Source organism: Lissotriton helveticus, chromosome 11 (genome assembly GCF_964261635.1).
Source record: "Lissotriton helveticus chromosome 11, aLisHel1.1, whole genome shotgun sequence".
Classification (NCBI taxonomy): Eukaryota; Metazoa; Chordata; class Amphibia; order Caudata; family Salamandridae; genus Lissotriton; species Lissotriton helveticus.
The window spans coordinates 423,361,185-423,369,552 of NC_136072.1; positions in this window are offsets into that span (position 1 = coordinate 423,361,185).

Here is an 8,368-nt window from a genome sequence, read left to right on the forward strand (position 1 = left end):
ACTTCACCCACCAGCGGGTGAACCCCAGGAGCATCACGGTAGATGCAGTTTTGTAGCGAGTGCGCTATTTCGAAAGTTTGTGTGTTTAAGCAAGTTTGCAGCACCAACTCTGGACACCGGTGTTTCGGAATTGTTGTTCCTCGTCAGCAGAGTGTAGGTCGGTTAGGGGTTTGCTGTGCAGGCTGCCAAGTGTTCTCAGGTTGATACCTCTCAAGGAGCGTGGGTGCGGGATCCGAGCTCGTCAGCTCCTAGCTCAAGGGAGCCATTTAACTGGAAGTCATGGGTCGCACTCCAACTCCACCCACCAGCGGGTGAACCCCAGGACCATCACGGTAGATGCAGTTTTGCAGCGAGTGCGCTATTTCGAAAGTTTGTGTGTTTAAGCAAGTTTGCAGCACCAACTCTGGACACCGGTGTTTCGGAATTGTTGTTCCTCATCAGCAGAGTGTAGGTCGGGTTGGGGTTTGCTGTGTAGGCTGCCAAGTGTTCTCAGGTTGATACCTCTCAAGGCACGTGGGTGCGGGATCCGAGCTCGTCACCTCCTAGCTCAAGGGAGCCATTTAACTGGAAGTCATGGGTCGCACTCCAACTCCACCCACCAGCGGGTGAACCCCAGGAGCATCACGGTAGATGCAGTTTTGTAGCGAGTGCGCTATTTCGAAAGTTTGTGTGTTTAAGCAAGTTTGCAGCACCAACTCTGGACACCGGTGTTTCGGAATTGTTGTTCCTCGTCAGCAGAGTGTAGGTCGGTTAGGGGTTTGCTGTGCAGGCTGCCAAGTGTTCTCAGGTTGATACCTCTCAAGGCGCGTGGGTGCGGGATCCGAGCTCGTCAGCTCCTAGCTCAAGGGAGCCATTTAACTGGAAGTCATGGGTCGCACTCCAACTCCACCCACCAGTGGGTGAACCCCAGGAGCATCACAGTAGATGCAGTTTTGTAGCGAGTGCGCTATTTCGAAAGTTTGTGTGTTTAAGCAAGTTTGCAGCACCAACTCTGGACACCGGTGTTTCGGAATTGTTGTTCCTTGTCAGCAGAGTGTAGGTCGGTTAGGGGTTTGCTGTGCAGGCTGCCAAGTGTTCTCAGGTTGATACTTCTCAAGGCGCGTGGGTGCGGGATCCGAGCGCGTCAGCTCCTAGCTCAAGGGAGCCATTTAACTGGAAGTCATGGGTCGCACTCCAACTCCACCCACCAGCGGGTGAACCCCAGGAGCATCACGGTAGATGCAGTTTTGTAGCGAGTGCGCTATTTCGAAACTTTGTGTGTTTAAGCAAGTTTGCAGCACCAACTCTGGACACCGGTGTTTCGGAATTGTTGTTCCTCGTCAGCAGAGTGTAGGTCGGTTAGGGGTTTGCTGTGCAGGATGCCAAGTGTTCTCAGGTTGATACCTCTCAAGGCGCGTGGGTGCGGGATCCAAGCTCGTCAGCTCCTAGCTCAAGGGAGCCATTTAACTGGAAGTCATGGGTCGCACTCCAACTCCACCCACCAGCGGGTGAACCCCAGGAGCATCACGGTAGATGCAGTTTTGTAGCGAGTGCGCTATTTCGAAAGTTTGTGTGTTTAAGCAAGTTTGCAGCACCAACTCTGGACACCGGTGTTTCGGAATTGTTGTTCCTCGTCAGCAGAGTGTAGGTCGGTTAGGGCTTTGCTGTGCAGGCTGCCAAGTGTTCTCAGGTTGATACCTCTCAAGGCGCTTGGGTGCGGGATCCGAGCTCGTCAGCTCCTAGCTCAAGGGAGCCCTTTAACTGGAAGTCATGGGTCGCACTCCAACTCGACCCACCAGCGGGTGAACCCCAGGAGCATCACGGTAGATGCAGTTTTGTAGCGAGTGCGCTATTTCGAAAGTTTGTGTGTTTAAGCAAGTTTGCAGCACCAACTCTGGACACCGGTGTTTCGGTAATACCCCGATACACGTGTCCAGGGATGGCGAAGACAGCGAAGATAGCAGAAGATCGAAAGATGATGCATCACAAACACTTTACTACATTGACCAGAGTCCTTAGGGGCGACACCGCCGGTGTGTGAGTAGTGTGCGACCCCACCCCCATTTGTAACTTTAAAGCTCCCTTGAGCAGCGGGCTGACGAGCCTGGGATCCCGCACCTACGCGCCTGAGTGGTACTATACCTGGCAGATATTGGCAGCCATCGGCAACCCCAGTACACGGCCTATCCCTGCTGATGAGGGGTAATACCCCGAAACACGTGTCCAGGGATGGCGAAGACAGCGAAGATAGCAGAAGATCGAAAGATGATGCATCGCGAACACTTTACTACATTGACCAGAGTCCTTAAGGGCGACACCGCCGGTGTGTGAGTAGTGTGCGACCCCACCCCCATTTGTAACTTTAAAGCTCCCTTGAGCAGCGGGCTGACGAGCCTGGTATCCCGCACCTACGCGCCTGAGTGGTACTATACCTGGCAGATATTGGCAGCCATCGGCTACCCCAGTACACGGCCTATCCCTGCTGATGAGGGGTAATACCCCGAAACACGTGTCCAGGGATGGCGAAGACAGCGAAGATAGCAGAAGATCGAAAGATGATGCATCGCGAACACTTTACTACATTGACCAGAGTCCTTAGGGGCGACACCGCCGGTGTGTGAGTAGTGTGCGACCCCACCCCCATTTGTAACTTTAAAGCGCCCTTGAGCAGCAGGCTGACGAGCCTGGGATCCCGCACCTACGCGCCTGAGTGGTACTATACCTGGCAGATATTGGCAGCCATCGGCAACCCCAGTACACGGCCTATCCCTGCTGATGAGGGGTAATACCCCGAAACACGTGTCCAGGGATGGCGAAGACAGCGAAGATAGCAGAAGATCGAAAGATGATGCATCGCGAACACTTTACTACATTGACCAGAGTCCTTAGGGGCGACACTGCCGGTGTGTGAGTAGTGTGCGACCCCACCCCCATTTGTAACTTTAAAGCTCCCTTGAGCAGCGGGCTGACGAGCCTGGGATCCCGCACCTACGTGCCTGAGTGGTACTATACCTGGCAGATATTGGCAGCCATCGGCAACCCCAGTACACGGCCTATCCCTGCTGATGAGGGGTAATACCCCGAAACACGTGTCCAGGGATGGCGAAGACAGCGAAGATAGCAGAAGATCGAAAGATGATGCATCGCGACACTTTACTACATTGACCAGAGTCCTTAGGGGCGACACCGCCGGTGTGTGAGTAGTGTGCGACCCCACCCCCATTTGTAACTTTAAAGCTCCCTTGAGCAGCGGGCTGACGAGCCTGGGATCCCGCACCTACGCGCCTGAGTGGTACTATACCTGGCAGATATTGGCAGCCATCGGCAAACCCAGTACACGGCCTATCCCTGCTGATGAGGGGTAATACCCCGAAACACGCGTCCAGGGATGGCGAAGACAGCGAAGATAGCAGAAGATCGAAAGATGATGCATCGCGACACTTTACTACATTGACCAGAGTCCTTAGGGGCGACACCGCCGGTGTGTGAGTAGTGTGCGACCCCACCCCCATTTGTAACTTTAAAGCTCCCTTGAGCAGCGGGCTGACGAGCCTGGGATCCCGCACCTACGCGCCTGAGTGGTACTATACCTGGCAGATATTGGCAGCCATCGGCAACCCCAGTACATGGCCTATCCATGCTGATGAGGGGTAATACCCCGAAACACGTGTCCAGGGATGGCGAAGACAGCGAAGATAGCAGAAGATCGAAAGATGATGCATCGCGAACACTTTACTACATTGACCGGAGTCCTTAGGGGCGACACCGCCGGTGTGTGAGTAGTGTGCGACCCCACCCCCATTTGTAAATTATATTTCACAGCAGCTTTCAATTCTTGGGCAACGAGAGCTATTTAAGAATCCTAGGAAGCTGCAACCTGAAATTGTGAAAAACCTAAAAATTCAATTTCTCACAAGGAGGCAATTAGATAGAGAAAAAAAAGAACTTATGAAACCTTCATGTAGATATTTTATGATCTTAAGTCCTGGTATTTTAAGTCAACCATTCTGGTCTTTTATTAATAACCTGCACCACCGCTTTATTTTATCTTGTTTAGATTTAGTTGTATCCACTGGCTCCTAACTGTACCTAAAGGCTTCTCAAAGTTAGGCTCATTACAACCATGTGCATGTGGCAACTTCTCCGAACAAGATATATTGCACTTTATGTTTTTCTGTGGTTTTTATACCGAACTGAGAGTTAAATATATTCTACCACTTTTTAAAGATTGCTATTTTGCACAAGTTGGGCCAGCATTGACCTACCTACAAATGCTTTCTTCTCCCTTCGTTTGTTATGGGGTTGCACGTTTCCTTTCAAGGGCGATCCGTAAACGAAATAATATGGTGGGTTTACAATCATGAATTGGGTCATCAGAATATGTCTGCTCTTTGTGTTTTTATAACTTTCTCCATTTCAACCTACAACATCAATGTCTTTTTTTATGTAAAATTTACTTTTATGGCCAATATGTGGCCGAATAAAGTTTTTAATTGATTGAGTGGATGCTATCAAGAAAATATGAGCTCTATTTGAGGACATTAAGTCTCAAAATACACTGAGAAAGTGATATGTAAAAAAGAAATGGCTGGGATGCGCTGATTTCAGTAAATTAGCATAGTTTGTGTCTCCCGCGCCTTATCATAAGATTGCTACATTCAGTCCCTTCATTTACTAGGTACCCACAAATTTTTAAATTCAAGAGAATTAGAATTATGACTCAAAACCTGTGTATCTTTATATTTAAAATGTATTATTATTACGCTGAATATGATAATACTTCATTTGTAGAAATATCCAGTTGATAGTAATACCACAATCACTAAAATCACTCAGGTTTAAGGTTGAAGAACTAGAACTAAAAAAATAAAATAAGATGACAATAAATACCACATAAAATGACCACCACTCAAATCAACTGGTAACACTGTCCACCTTCACTATAACTAGCTTGAAGGCTCAAACTAAATGCTTTAACACATTTCTGAAAGTTAATGCTAGTAAATCGACAGCTACAGTTTTCTTTTATTGTCAAGCAGTGTTGTTTTCTTTATTGTTTCCTGCTCACACACTGCTCTGCTGTTAGTCATTGTTGGTGGCTGCAATGGCACAGGTCGTGCCAACAGCATGCCACTCAATGCTGGAAAGTTAAAAGGGGTAGGTCACAGGGGCATATTACCAAGCAATAGCGATAATTATCGCTATTGCTTGGTTAGCGGGAAAAAAATATTGCCGAGCATCGAGGATTTTTCCCGCTGAGATACCTTGATATTATTAAGGTTTATCTCTAAAGCGGTAAAAATCCTGCGAAATGCATGAATATCGCTGAAAAATCAGCGATATTCATGCATTATCGTGACAATGCTCTTAGCCATGTTATCCACCTTCCATTGGATAACATGGCTAAGAACTGCTTTTAGCAGGCGTTAGCTTTTGGAGATATTCACGCTTAGCGTGAATATTTCCAAAAGTTGTTAATAGGAGTTAGAGATGTTAGCGACTGTTTTCAGTCGCTAACATCTTGGCACGCCCACTTTGCATGTCATTAGCGATAATTATCGCTGACATGCAAAGTGGGCCCCTAAATGCCCGCTATCGCCTACAAGCTGTCGCTAACTGGCGTTAGCGACAGCTTGGTAATAGGGCGATAAAATTTTCGCCGCATTAGCGGGAAAAAGTCCCGCTAATGCGGCGATAATGCCCTTGGTAATATGCCCCACAATGTTTTAAATGTGAACGCACTGTCCGGGGCTGAGTACCAAACTTCTTTGATATGAAAGACAGAGTACTGACACTTCTCAGGAACAAGAAGGTACTCTAAATAGTGAGTACCTGCATTTCTATATTTCCATTTAAAGCACCGCACGTAGTCATTGGCATATACTTCTGCCTTTGTTTATTTTGTCAATGTAGTTCGCTAGCTAATTAGGCAGGGTAAACACGTGGGCTAAAACATGCATTCATACCACTGTAGTTGCAAGCTTTGTTTTATTGCCTGGACTTTAAATGGCTGCTACGTTTCTTCTCCTAAATTCAAGAACGGTGTTATTTCGCTGGGGTTTTTATCCTTTTATTAATTCTGTGCTCCAACTGCCTGCTTCTCTGTCTGTTGCATCGCGCAAACAATCATTTAGAACGCTCCATCTATTCCACTTCCGTTTTAAAAATGCAAAAAGATTTGCAGCTGTGTTTTTTTAAATCTTTGCCAGGAAAGCAAAGACAGGCCCGGAAAGTCAGCAGTCCACTTGCGTGTCAGGCCAGGAAGCGGTCAAGCGGGATTGACTGGCCCGTCTCTCTCTGCAGTCAATATCTATGTATCTCTTATGTAAGATCTGGACTGGAATTATGATATTACTGCCCCTCCCCGCGCCAACCCCCTCCGCGTCTGTGGAGCGATCGGTGGTCGCTAGCAATAAATGCAAGCCTAGTAACCGAGGTCATGCCTATAGCAATGCGCGTGAAACGTTCACTGTGAAACGTGCTCTGTGGTTTTACAAATACCAAGACAATGTTTTATGTGCGTATAACCACTCATTTTATATACTCTAGGTTAAAGAGTCATCCAGAGAAGAGCCGTCTGTTGCAAATCTTTTTACTTTGTATTCAATTGAGGGAAATAACGCGTTTACTTGGTTCAGCTGATTAAATTGTGTATGTTAGTTCGGATGCGCATACCTAACAAATTTGTGGCATAACTTTTTTTTTTTTTTCACAATGTACTTTCGATGAAAAACTGTATGACCGTAGTCTTTTAGGTGCTAATATAATTGCTATTTTTGGGGGGTAATAACGATTGCTGAAGCTGCTATTTATGAATTTTAACATTTTAGCATTTTTTTAAAGTAAGCAATATTTCTTTACGTGTCGGATTATTAGTACTGCAATTTACTCACAAAAGATATTTGTAGTTAAATAGTTTTTATTTAAAGATAAAGATCACAGAAATACAATTAAAAAATACGCTCAGCTAAAGATATAAGTACATAATAATACAATGAGTACAAGCATAAATAAGTAAGTTTAAGGATAAGAGAACCAGCAGAATGCATGAACATTGTAAAATGACTAGAATATGATCATATAATAATTATAACACTGAACAATTAGAAACTAAAATGTAATGCTTCTGTGTAAAAAACTGGAGAATAAGATTGTTATTGCGGAGGCTTATGATTGAAGAAATGTTGGGGCATATTACCAAGCCCGCGAGAAATGCGTTAGCGACTTTTTAAAGTCGCTAACGCATTTTTTTCACATCGCACTATTACCAATACATCTCTAACCTGAGTTAGAGACGTATTCTTGACGTTATCTATCGCCCCGCGCTGGGGGCGATAGATAACGCTAATGGGATGCAGGGTGGGCGTTCCCACGTCCAACCACATGTAAAATGTGGTTGGCGGTGTTAACACCCTATTATAAAGGCAGGCGTTGGTAGAAGGAGACCTGCGATAAACAAGTTTATCGCAGGTCTCCCAACGCCTGCTTTGATCAGGTGTTAGGCATAGATAACATGGGGGTGTGGATCATAAAGCTTGAATCCACCACCCCATATTATCAAGGCACACATTAGCGTGTGAAAAACAACGCTTGTTTTCATGCACTAATGTTCCATATCGCCGACTATCGCCGGATTTCATTTTGCCTACGTGATGCGCGCTGATAATTACGCGCTATCACGGCGAAAAAATCCGGCGATGGCCGGCGATATGGAAATGTGCGATGTGCGTATTTTAAAGAACATCTTGTTAATATGCCCCGTTGTTTGTTAATGCGCCTGCATTATGTGAATTTGTAATTTCGTTTTCATCTACTCAAATAAAAATTGAAACAAAAATAATTTGTGGCGTGATATAGTGTAGCAACTGCGTGAAATAGCCATAATTTATTCTCCAACTTTTTATACACTTAAATAAATCACTTAGAAGATACACAGTGAGTGATGACATATTGACAGTTAAAACAGGGGATTCAAACATGTTCTTCATTATTTTGTTTACTATATCCATATCGAGCTAAATCATTTGGACTGAGCTCCATTTCTAAGACAGTTAAGCCACACCACATAGACAAACAATCAGTGGAACAAGTCCGATGTCTCACACATGACGTCTCGTTAGCAATACTGGCGCTATTCCGTGTATCTGTTAAAATGGCTATTTTTAATATGTCAGTGATCACCATTGACAAACAGGTCTGTATCTTTAAAAGTGAGGCCTTCTGATGTCGCCCTTGTATTATTTTCCTTTTAATGCAAATCGTCCATCTGCATGTTTTGTGCAAATGTTGCCTGTTCAAGTTAGATGTTGTGTTCTTGAAAACGGATCTGCAATTTGAATGGAAGACTTAAAGATAACTTCCCACGTTTTTTTAAAGGATATTGGGGCAT